The sequence below is a fragment of the Marmota marmota genome, unplaced genomic scaffold (genome assembly GCF_001458135.2).
Source record: "Marmota marmota marmota unplaced genomic scaffold, marMar, whole genome shotgun sequence".
NCBI lineage: Eukaryota > Metazoa > Chordata > Mammalia > Rodentia > Sciuridae > Marmota > Marmota marmota.
This window is the reverse complement of record NW_026000005.1, coordinates 25,544,433-25,557,068: the sequence shown is the minus strand read 5'-3', so window position 1 is coordinate 25,557,068 and position 12,636 is coordinate 25,544,433. Positions and strand designations below refer to the sequence as shown.

General features: G+C 37.0%; 1 protein-coding gene across 1 annotated transcript in view; it reads right to left on the bottom strand.

The window, feature by feature from the left end:
• The window catches only part of Adam23 (ADAM metallopeptidase domain 23), a 170,300-nt gene that overhangs the window by 93,650 nt on the left and 64,014 nt on the right, over nt 1-12,636 (bottom strand). The window lies entirely within an intron of this gene.

Below are 12,636 nucleotides of genomic sequence, written 5' to 3'. Positions count from 1 at the left end.
GTCAATGAAAATTGAACAAACTAAACTGCAAGGAGTAGGAGGAGACAGGAACCCCCGCCCCCCCCCCCAAAAAAATCCCACANAATGAACGGTTGTGACTGTATTCCAAAAAAAAAAAAAAAAAAAACTTTATCTGTGGACACTGAAATTTTAATTTCATGCTATTTTTGATGTGTAAGGAAATATTCATCTTTAGATTTTTTCAACCATTTAAAAATTTTTTTAAATAAAAAAACATTCTTAGAATGCAGACTATAAAAAAAAAAATAGGTAGGTCTGTATTTGTCCTGTGAGCTGTAGTTTGGAAACTCCTAGTGAAAAATAATGGTAAAGAATATAGACTTTGAAGTGAGAGAGAGCAGGCTTAAATCTCACCCAGCCCCATTATTGGTGGTATGTCCATGGGCAAGTTCCCAACTTGTGTCAAATGGGGAAAGTCAAAAGTGTGAATCTCATAGGACACTGGGAGGATTAAATGAATCCATGAATATTAAGTGCTTAGCCCAGAAATCAACACTAAGTATCCAGTAGTAGGCACTGTGGCTATAACTACTGAGACTTTAACTCAAATTCTAAAAATGTTGTTCCCTGAACAATGTGTGAAATATAAAATTTGTATCTCCTAAAGAGCACTGAATTAGGGGCAACTGTGTTCCTTTTTGGGTCTGCCACTAGGAATAATGATAACACATGATATGGCATTTATTGACCACTTGCTGTGTCCAGGCACTGTTCTGAGGGCTACAGAAGCATTAACTCATTTAATTCTAATGGTAATGACGAGGTCAGTATGTCTCAGTTGGAGCCACTGATGTATCCTAAATTTAGGTCTTTGCTTCCTTTTGCAAAAAACAAAAGAATACAACCGAAGATTCCTCAGGTCCCTCCTGTTCTGAAATTCTGACTTTCTATAATTTTGCCACATTAGGAAACCTTGGCATTCTTCTTTAAACGAAGAATGGGAGGACTCTGGTTTTGCATCATTTTGGGAGCTGCACCTAATGCATTCTATCAGGATCCAGTGAGAAGGGTTGCAAAGGGGTAGCTTAGAGCCAGTCAGCAGTCAAATGAGAACCTCAAGTGTATGACCAGTACTCTGTGCCAGAGGACAACCTTCGCAACACAGAAATACAGTAGATGCTTATACTCAGTCATATTTTCCTATTGAATTCCCCAATTCCTACTGAATTTGCACAATTCCTATTATAAATCAAATGTGTACTGACTGACAACTGTCTACATTCAAAACTTAAATTATAGTATATCTATTAATTCCCTTTTAAAAATTTAAGTACTGGTAAAAGTAATGACATTACTAACTCTATATACATGGGAATGCCTGACAGGGTACAGAAACTCTTTCATTGCCAGTTACTAAGTCAACTACCAGCACCGTGGATGCACATAAACAGGGCTCTGGATGATAACACCTCTCTGAGGAAAGCATTAGCAACAGCAAGAGCAGAGAGGTTTCCCTAACTGGATCTAATTGCATCTCTCTACCAGTAATTTCTTGTTTTCAAAATTCTCAACCACACAATTGCTGGTGCAGGCCTAGGAGTTGGAAACAAAGTTATTTTAGACCATTATTTTTGCTTGTGGTTAGAAGAGTAGATAATAGCAGTCAAAACATTTGTCATCAAATCTTATAAAGGTCATTTTAATAATCCTATTTTGCCATTTTAAAGGGATTATTTCACTTATGGCCATACCTATGTCTATTAACTCTTGAATTTGAGAAATTTTTTGGACCTTTATTTCATTTATTTCTTTTTATGTGGTGCTGAGGATCGAACCCAGTGCCTCACACATGCTAGACAAGTGCTCTACCACTGAGCTACAACCCCAGCCTGAATTTAAGAATCTTTTTTTTTATTTAATTGATTTTATTTTTTTAAACACACATCAGTGGAATACATTACAATTCGTATTACACATATAAAGCACAATTTTTCATATCTTTGTATGTAAAGTATGTTCATGCCAATTCATGTCTGTGTACATGTACTTTGGTTTTTTTGCATTACAATATTATTACACATATATACCACAGTTTTTCATATCTCTGTTTGTATATAAAGTAGGTTGACACCCAATTCGTGTCTTCATACATGTACTTTGGATAATGATGTCCATCACATTCCACCATCCTTGCTAATCCCCTGCCCCCTCCCTTTCCCTCCCACCCCTCTGCCCTATCTAGAATTCATCTATTCCTCCCATGCTCTCCCCCTCCCTATCCCACTATGAATCAGCCTCTTTATATCAGAGGAAACATTCAGCATTTGTTTTTTGGGGGGATTGACTAATTTCACTTGGCATTATCTTCTCCAACGCCATCCATTTACCTGCAAATGCCATGATTTTATTCTCTTTTAAAAATCTTATAGAAGAAAAACAGCTACTTTTCAAGGAACCTGTGACCAACACTGACACCTCAGTAGTTTGCCTACAATCTCCTGCTAGAAACAGAATGTTCTGATGTGGCAATTGTTCTGGTTCAGCTATGAGATGTCCTCCAAATGTTCATCTGTGAGGCAATGCAAGAATTTTCAGAGGTGAAATGATCAGATTATGAGAGTGGTAACCTAATCAGTGAGTGCATTAACCCATTGATATGGATTAATTGGATGGTAACTGAAGGTAGATAGGGTGTGACTGGAGTGAAAAGTCACTGGGGGTGTGACTTTGAGACTTGTACTGTGTCCCTGGTGAGTGGCCCTCCCTCTGCTCCCTGATTGCTGTGCTCTCAGCGGCTTCCCTCTGCTGGGCCTTTTCACCATGGTGTTCTGCCTCCCTCGGGCCCAGAGCAATGGAGTCAGCCATCTAGGGACTAGACCTCTGAAACCATGAGTCCAAATAACCTTTTCCTCCTCTAATTGTTCTTGTCAGGTGTTTTGGTCACAGCAAAGAAAAAGCCAGCTGAGGACTGGGGATATAGCTCAATTGGTAAAGTGCTTGCCTCATGTGCATAAGGTCCTAGGTTCAATCCCCAGCACCACAAAAAAAAAATAAAATAAACAAATAAATAAAAACTGACTAAAATACCAGTACTGAAATATTTAGTAATTATTGATCTAAACATACATTGAAATTTTTCATTTACCATTTAAGTGTTTGGTTTAGAAGAGTCAATTAATTTGCAGGAACTTATGAAAGGGAGTTTCTGAATATATAAACTTCTAAACACCTTTTCAATTATTTAAGTTACAGAAAATCTATATATGGTGGCTACTACCATACTTCTCAGGCAGGGTACTCAGTGAAAAATGGATGACTTTTGGGAGTAAAGGGATAAGTATAGGATGAAAGTTCAAAGCCAAGAGGAAGAGAGTGGAAGAACTGGAACGAAGAAACTCTTGAACCCACTCCCTCTGGACCTTCATGGTCACCCTACACCACCAAATAAGTGAAAAGATCATGAACTCTAGAATAGGGCTGAATGGAATTTTACTCAAAATGTAAGGGCCAAGGATAAATCTTAAAGATGCTGAACTCCTAAGAGCAAGAGAACAGCAAGACTATTGAAAGGTGGTAAAGGAGCCAAGAGTGAGGTCAGAGAAGGGAACTGTGGCAGAAATAATGCTGTGTATCCACCAAAAGCCATTTCATTTTTCCCTTCCTGGTACAGAAGACCACATTTTTCACCTTGCCCCGCAGTCAGGTTATAGCCAGGAGACTGGATTATGGCTTATGAGAGAGGGGAAGAGATGTCTGCCCCTCTACTGTGACCATTAAAATCCCTGCATGATTATCCAAGCTCTCTCTCTGTGACAAAGCTGGATGCCACAATACTCCAGATGGCGATGGCATAGCTGCAAGATGGATGAGGCTTAGTTCCTGTGACAGGATTTGGAGAAGAGCTGCTTTAGGAGAGCCACTTAACCTGCACTTGACCATAATGTGGAAGAGATGATAATTTAATATGTTAAGTCTCAGATTTCATGGTTGTTACTGAAACCCTGTCTAAACTATCCTAATTCCAGGATTTATCACAAAGAAACCTTTTGAAAATTTATGTTCAAAGAATTTCATAATCATCAGCAAATATATAAACGGAGCTGCTATTATCTCTAATCTTTTGGAAATTCACACAAAGAGAGGGATATGCCTTATGGAGGTTTTGCCTTTATAAATATATACATAGGTTTGTTTGAATCCTTGAGTTTGAGATTCATGTGTGTAACAAAAGCAGGCAAGTGAAGAGCCAAGCCAAAACTCCCAAAAGTATACATCTCCCATTACAAGAAGGTTCAGTGAGGACAAGCCAAGAACCTAAATAACTAGGAAAGTTATCAAGATTCCCTAGTACCTAGAAAAGTTATTAACCAAGAAAATCCCTGCATGATTTTCATCCTGTATAGGATGAAAGGGTAAATGACTTCTAGTTTCTTGGAAACTAACTCAAATCCATTACTTTTTAAAAATATATTTTTAGTTGTCAATGGACCTTTATTTTTATTTATTTGTTTATATTTGGGTGCTGAGAATTAAACCCAGTGCCTCACAGGTGTTAGGCAAGTGTTCTACAACTGAGCTACAACCCCAGCCCCATCAAATCTGTTACTTTTTTTAAAAAAAGAACCATATGCCTTCTTTGGGGCAATCATGACCATGAAGGTTCAGGAGTGGGCTAATCAAGAAAAATAATTGCTCAGAATGAGACAAGAAGGATAACAGGGCCTTGGCCTATAAAAGACCACTAGGAAAGATATGCAGTAGACCACCAGGGAACCCATTTGTTTTATGTAAATTAAAAACTCACTTCCATGTAAATAAACAAACTACAGTCTCTAGAAGTCTTTTCTAGGACTAAAATCTATATTCTCTGAAATTAGGTGTTGAGCCCACAGTCTATCTCTAATTAGGAAACTGAGAGAAACAAGCTCTTCTGAAGGGACCTGGGGGTGGAGGGCATTCATTCCTTCCCCAGTAGAGCAAGGTGAAATGATGATGAATAGAAGTACCAAGGCTCACCAGCCAGATGGTCATATAATTTATCATCTAAATCAGGACATTTCTTGGAGTGGATAGAGGCATATTAATAATTGTGCTACCAAAAGAGACGTATAGAAACCAGGAAGGACTGTCCTCAGGAAACTAGGACACATGATCACCCAACCTTAACAGCCATATTTAAGGTACACACATCAAGTTCTACATGAGAGGTCAGTAGGGTGTACAGGTGAAGCATAATCAAAGGCTGAGATATTACTAACTGAGCAGTCAGTGAATATGTCTCCTTCACCACTGCTTTGGGGTTCTGTGATTACACTTCACATAGCCACTATTTTCGGAAGGCCCTAGGTAGGTGGCTTAGGTTCCCTCTCTCAGCATGTAACTTCAGCAGGCAACAGTCCTAGATGTGGGAGTCAGGAAGCCAGGGGCACCAGTCACTGTAATACACTGGACTTGTCTTTGCCAAACAATGTCTTTGTTCTAGGTACGTAGTAGCACAATATTCAAAGTTAATTCTCAGTAGTAAAATATGTCAGTTACTTCCCTATGTGTTCAAACTGGTAATGACACAAATAGAGTGAAAACAGCAGATGACATCTGGAAACGGAGTGCCATGAATGCCCATTTTCAGAATGCAAATTCAGTCACCTGACTGCTGCTTGTTAATGCTTACCTTTTCAATTTTTGAAACCCTGATCACACCCAAATGGCCCCTGACAAATTCTTCCAAGAAGTCCCCTGCCACTCCTTCCCACCAGGTCTCACAATCATTTAGTCATTCAGCAATGGCCAATGCGGTCACCATGGAGACCCTCAACTTTACAGGGCCTCAAGCAGCGAAATTGTGAAACAGCATTACACCCACTCCCTCGTCCCACTTGAAGGTTTTCTTTCCCTTTTATACACGGAAGGTAATTTGAATTCATCAAGTAATTACCGTATGTGGTAATGAAGATAGACACATGATTTTAACTCAGTACATTCATACAAGCATAAGCTTCTAACCTGCAATTAGGCTTGAGTCCTTATATTGCTTTTGTTTTTGAACACAACAGACTTAAAAAGTAAAATTATTTTTCAATTACTACCTTTTTAAAGTTTAGGGGGAAAATTTTTGATTCACACTACCTAAAATAGTTTTTATGTCAGAAGTTTTTTGAGCTAGAAAGTATGTATTCCTGTGTGTGTAAATAATAAAATAAGGCATTTATGCTGGGCAAAATATTGTAGATACGGAAAGGTTGGGAAATAAGAGTGCAGCAATGATGTATGAAGTGGGTGAAAATAATTATAGGTTGGATAGAAGCTTTGTGTTAAGGTAGACAAAGATGCCATGCGAGGCAAGGGCTGAGGTGTGTGGGCATATTTCATAGGAACAGAGCTGCAGGAAGAGAACAATCCCAGCAAGAACAGGACGTAGGGGTTTAAGCTTCTTTGCGATCACAACAGGAATTTAATGAGTACCTAAACTACATGAGAGACTACAGCAGAAAGTTCAATGTGTAGGTGCTTCTACATCCCAGGTGATGAGGCCATGCACCATAACACAGTTTAGAAAGCCCTAGTAAAAGGAGCATAAGAAACACGGGGCTGCAAGTTAATCGTGGAGTGAAGAAAGGAGGAGTTAGAAGATAAATATGGGATGGACTTGAGGTGGTAATACAAGCTGAGAACCTCCACTCAACTGGTTTGATCCTCCAGCAAGTCAAGTGAGAGTTCCCTTCTAAGCAGGTGACATCAGGCCAAATGAAGTGGCTAAATAGTCATTGTTATGGATACCAGTGTCTCTAAAAGTAAACCAGAATTCTGAGATTTCTCTGACAGAATCACAAGCTCACAAAATTAGTTTTAACCCAATGGGTTATGAAAAAATAAATTTTAAACAGAAAAACTGAATCCAAATAGAGAGGACACATCTTTTGAATCCAGTTACACATGACTGAAATGCTTTCATGCACAAATTTCAAAGCAAATAATGAATATTACAGTCTGTTGAACATTGCTAATCCAGCTTCTTTTCTAACATACCCAATATTTATTATCACAACTACTAAACCAGGCATTACACATAGTGAAATTGCAGAGAATGGAGGAGAATCCATTATTAACCTTGACCTCTCATAACCTTGTCCAGAAGAAACAGCTCTCCTCCAAGTCCAGTTCTTGTCACTCCTAGGAAAGAGGTCCATATTTCTTTCATTTTTTAGTCTATTCAGAAAAACTGCACATTTGTTTATACAATATTCTGTTCTTCTCAGGCTTATAGGAAATGTTCGAAGAATAAAAAAAAAAACAATAGAAATAGTAAGAGTTGAGTAAGAAGACCAGTTATGAGATAAATATGCAAAAATAAAATACATTTATATGTAAATAAGTAAAAACAATCTAGAAATAATCTGGAGGAAAAATTTCTAGCAATGTCAACAAGTTTTGCATATGTATATATGTAGATAAAATATATGTTCATAAGTATGAGACATAGATATATATTCACATACATAGGCATAAATAATCTAAGAATAAATGTAGGTTTAAATAAATGTGAAGAAATGTGCATGTGAAATTAACTGCAAATTGTTAGTTTAAAAAAATAAAACATAAAAGAAGTCATTACTGAATGAATCATAGCCCCTGATTCTCCATGGCAACACTCAATATTATAAAGACGTCTATTACCCTCAGCCCACTCTGTAGTTTTAATGTAATTCCAAATAAAATGTCAGGCAGCTTTTTATTTTAACTTGACAAAATGATTCTAAAATTCACCTTTAAAAAAGAATGCTTAAGTCTAGTTCAAACATTTTTCAAATAAAAAAAGGGTAACCAAGAGGACCTTATATTACTACTATAGTAACTAAAGATAAAGAACACTAGCCTAATTAGACAATCAGTTCAGGGGGCAGGTCAGAAAGACAGTCAAGTTCATATCAAAAACTCAATATATAATAATAACAACATTTTAAACCTATAAAGAATAAAATAAAGAATAAATGTTTCAGACAAATGACTAAATATTTGGAGACAGTTGGATCCCTACAATACCCCTTACGCCAAACTAAGAATATATGTATGGAAGCTAAATATGTTCTGAAACAAAGCAATATATTTACCATAAAAAACACAGCTGAACATTAAGGAACAGAGGTCTTTTAACATATGACCTTAAACCCAGAAGTCATAAAACAAAACATAGATAAGACTGTAAAAATGTGCAGGCTTCCATAAATAACAAAAGATATACATACCATAAACAAAATTTTTAAACAAATTGAGAAAAAAATGATAAATGTATGAGTGCTGGAGATAAAGCTCCTTGACAGAGTGCTTGCCTAGCGTGCACAAGACCCTGAGTTCAGTTCCCACCACTGCAAAAAGAAAACAAAGATATTACGGAAAATATATGAAAAACAAAGTGTTACTATTTATAACATAAAGAGCCCTTAAAAACCAAAACCAAATAAGAACAGTCCAATAGAAAACTGAGTAAAAGACATTGACAAAATAGAACATAAAAAGTGTAATTCATGGGGGGAAAAAAAAAAAGAAAACAGAAGTACCAATGGAGATCAATCATATATGAATGTACAACTTTACTAACAATAAAAGACCTTAAATCAAAATAACATAAGATATTATTTTCCTCCTTCAATTTAGAAAATAAAAATGAATGATAGTGGTAAAAGCTAGCAAGGACATAGGTAAACCGGCACTTTAGGGGGCATTTGGCAATGCTATCACCCTGGAAGCATGTTCGCCTTTGAGTCCACAAGGTCTACTTATAAGAAAATGACTAGACAAATGCACACATTCTCAGACACACATGATGTAGATGTGAGTGCCTTTATACATACTTTTATAGACACTTCTTATATTGTTCAAATCATCACTCAAGAAAAAGAACAAATGAGAAAATACGGTTCGTTGGTTTTTTTAAATATGTGTATATTCACATATTTTTAATAAATGTGAATATTTTTTAATATAGGTGTATATTACGTACAGGAAAAAGTCTGAAAAAACATACCCAAAAATGTAAAATAAATTACTGCTTCCTGTACAACTTTTATTTTCTTTCCTTTGTTTACTTATGTTCTTTAAAGTATTTACAATGAATATATAAATCACTTTTTAATAACAAACCACAGTACAAGCTATATTTCTTTAAAGAAAGAAAAGCAAAGCTCCTTTAATAAAGGAATTATTAAAATAGTGAGTAATTTTAGGACCAGGAAAGACACAGGACCACAGACATTCATAATGTCACCACCAGCCACACAGAGAGCAGCAGCTGGGCTAGAGTGCCTCTGTGTCCCCTGACTCAATTAGATGGTCATTCCCTGAACACATGGAGGGCGTCCGTGCTATAGGGAGTGGGCAAGGACAGAAAGGGAAAGAAAATGCAGTCCCTACTCTCAAGGTGAATATAAGCTCAGAGATAAAATAAGACGAGGTAGCTCATACCCTAATAAGATAAAAAAACAAATCGTGAAGCAGCCCTCAATGAAGAACTGAATTTCACCAACTGTTATCAGGAACACTTTAGTAAAGAAGTAGAGCTCAGGCAGGTTCCAAGACACAATTTGGACAAGGAAGTCTACACAAAGAGCAGACCCTCTAGACCGAAATAGCGTGGATGAACACAAGAAGTCAGGCAGGCATATTAAGGAAAAGCTAAAAGCTCTGTTTGACCAGGGCATCCATGACAAGGAGGGATCATATTGAAAAGGCAGATTTGGGACCAGACAGTACACAGGCTTAAGCAAGGACTTGGAACTTTCAAAGGAAAGGGCGCTCTAGGACAGTGCCCTTGGACGTGCAAGGCTATTTATAAAAAGCTGAAAGCAAGCAATGCGGTCTGTGTCCACAGAGGCTGCAAAGACTTTAGGGCCTGGGAAGACTGCACGCAGATAAGGTTCTTTTACTGGGTCAATTAGAGCCATCAGCAAAGTAATTAATGTTAGCAGCAGGAGAGACCGGCAAGCAACCAGCAAAGACAACAGGAAGAGGCCTTTTCACATATGAAACCTGTAGCTTTAACTTTCCTTCACTCATCCAATTAATGACTGAAGACAGAATAAAAGGAGGGAAAATAAAGAATGAGAATTAAAGAAATTATTAACAAAGATTAATCTTATCAAAATGTTTCTATTTCTTCACTTTTACTATAACTTATAGATATATGCCCTAAAATTTGTTATGCACATGCTAACATATAGTTTGTAGTTTTATGCTACTTACTAGTTAAGATTTTAGAAGACCTAAAATTGTCTTTTGTGTGTTCTCCTCTTTTTGCCCTACCTAGGCGTCGTCTAGTCCTTTATGGACACTGCACTGCCACAAGCAGAGCCTGCAGGGTATCTGCCAGCTTAACTGCAGGCACCAGATCTTTGCAGAGGAAGACCTTGAGACATACAGATTAAGGGTGAGTCTTCACAGCCCAATAAAGGAAGAGGCATTTGAAGCTGCCACCCTAGATTTCTCTGTACTGTGCAGAAAATGACATTCTGTGCGATCAAGGTACCGCGCGTACATACACCACAGGGATGCTTAGGGACAACACTGGGGTCTTTCCTAAATAGCAGATATGTTATGTTTAAGAAATTGTCACCATGTGGCAATTGCAAACATTCTTCTGCAGTAATATCAAATCTTTAAGGCAAACAGGAACACAACATAGTAAGAAGGAGTGCAGGAGGAGGAAGGGAAAGGAAGAGAATTTTTTAATGGTTTCTTCATTCAGACCCCAAATAACTATCATACAAAACAGCACCTATTGTTTTAGTTAGGATTTAGGAAAAAAAAATGTTTTCAAAAAAGCCCACCTTCTGAGCACATTTTAAGGCATAAAAAAATTATTCACTGGATCTTTGAGGGTTAAAAAAAAATAGTCATGATTTACCTAATGCACAACTAATTTTTTTAAAGACAATTTTCATTCTCCCAAATGATGTGCCATTTCAAGTTAATACCAAGATAAGAGACTTGTGAAAATTACAGAATTTATTAGAAGAAGTACCATTCATTTGTGGCTTCTCAAAAAAAAAAAAGGGAATCTTCCGGCTAGCATGGACTTGGGATTCAGTGTGGCTCACCAGCCTGCTGGCTAAACCCTGTCCTGTTTGCTCACAGTCACATCCTTGGTCAAGGAAGGATGTCCCGATTCAGTAGGCATCCAGAAGCTGATCATCTCAGATCTGGGAGGAGCCCCTAGCACTGGGGAGCTAGCTGTCACCCTTATATAGAACAAGAATGTTGGATTACAGCTAAGGAAACTTTCCAGTGAATGTGAGTATGGCTGTCATCAACTCCTGCCCTAAATATAAACCTGTGCTCTGGGTAGCACAACCTAGGAGTTGGGCATTGGCAACACACACACACCCCATCTATTTGGTAAATGCTTTGTCAAATAGTCAGCTGTCAGTACACCAAGATGACTTCAGGCCAGTCTTTTCCAGAAGGTGGTGAAAGAAGAGTTCCACTTGTGTTACCTCTATGTTGTAAAGAGTTGTCTACATTTTGTTCTAATTCTACATATTTTTATGTGCCTCCATCAAAAGAGTGTACTTCAATTTCCAAGACGTAAAGAGATACACTCTTTCTACAGATTAGATTAATAACTAACAAGAAACTTTTATGTAGAAACTAATCTAAGAGATAATGATCTAGATCTGCTAAAGCTACATTTGTATCAACTTCAAAAGTGGTCTGCTGAAACACAGACAACACGATTACAAAGCCATTACTTTACTGTGACTAAAATTAATCAAAATCTTAGCGTCATATTAACATGCTTTATCATAGAGACATGAAAAACCAAGTGTAACAGGGAAAAATTAGTACTCATCCTGAAAAAGTATTTTATGATAAGCAAAGCTGATGACAATTAATGTCACTTTGAAAGACGTGTATAAAATAGTGATTAGAGGTGAGTAATTTCATCTACTCCAGTCTAATTATAGAGTCTAGACATTCTACATAATACTAAAACTGAATTTTTATCTTTTAAAAGCTATTCAGATCATTATTTGCACTTGGTGCTCTAAAAATGAATCTTTAAAATCATCAAAAATAAGTTATAGACAGATGTGTTCCTTCTGTTAATGTATATGTGATGTGCCAGGGATGATATCAAATCGATGATAGTTAAAAAAAAAAAAAAAACAGAACAACAGATCTCTAAATCAGAGTTTTAAGAAAATTTCTATAAATTGCCTTTTTTCCTACAGTCGGACAACTTTCATTAAACAGTCTTTAAATTTCTGTCTAGGTAGACAATCTCACATTCATAAAGTGCCTCTCAATGTTTGGATCAAAAGCAAAACCTTTATACAATTCCAGAAGCAGTCAAATCCCAGAGAGACTGACACAGAAAAAAGGAGAAACTATTCTATTTAGGTCTTCCAGGGGGTCTATTTTTAGTTTAATCTTAAAACCAGACATTTTTAGAACACTGGTAGAAATTCTAACATTAACTGTATATGATCCATAGTAGCAAATAAGTATCAATATAAGTTTCAGGACCATGAGTGGTCAGGATTGGAAGTGACAGTAAAAGAGAAGGATCCAAAATGACCTGGTTCATATCCAGTAAAGCTATAGCCAAACTACTAACTCATGACAGGGGTCAGAAAACAGTGAACTACTTCAGGAAAAATCCAGAAGCTACCAACCTGGTAG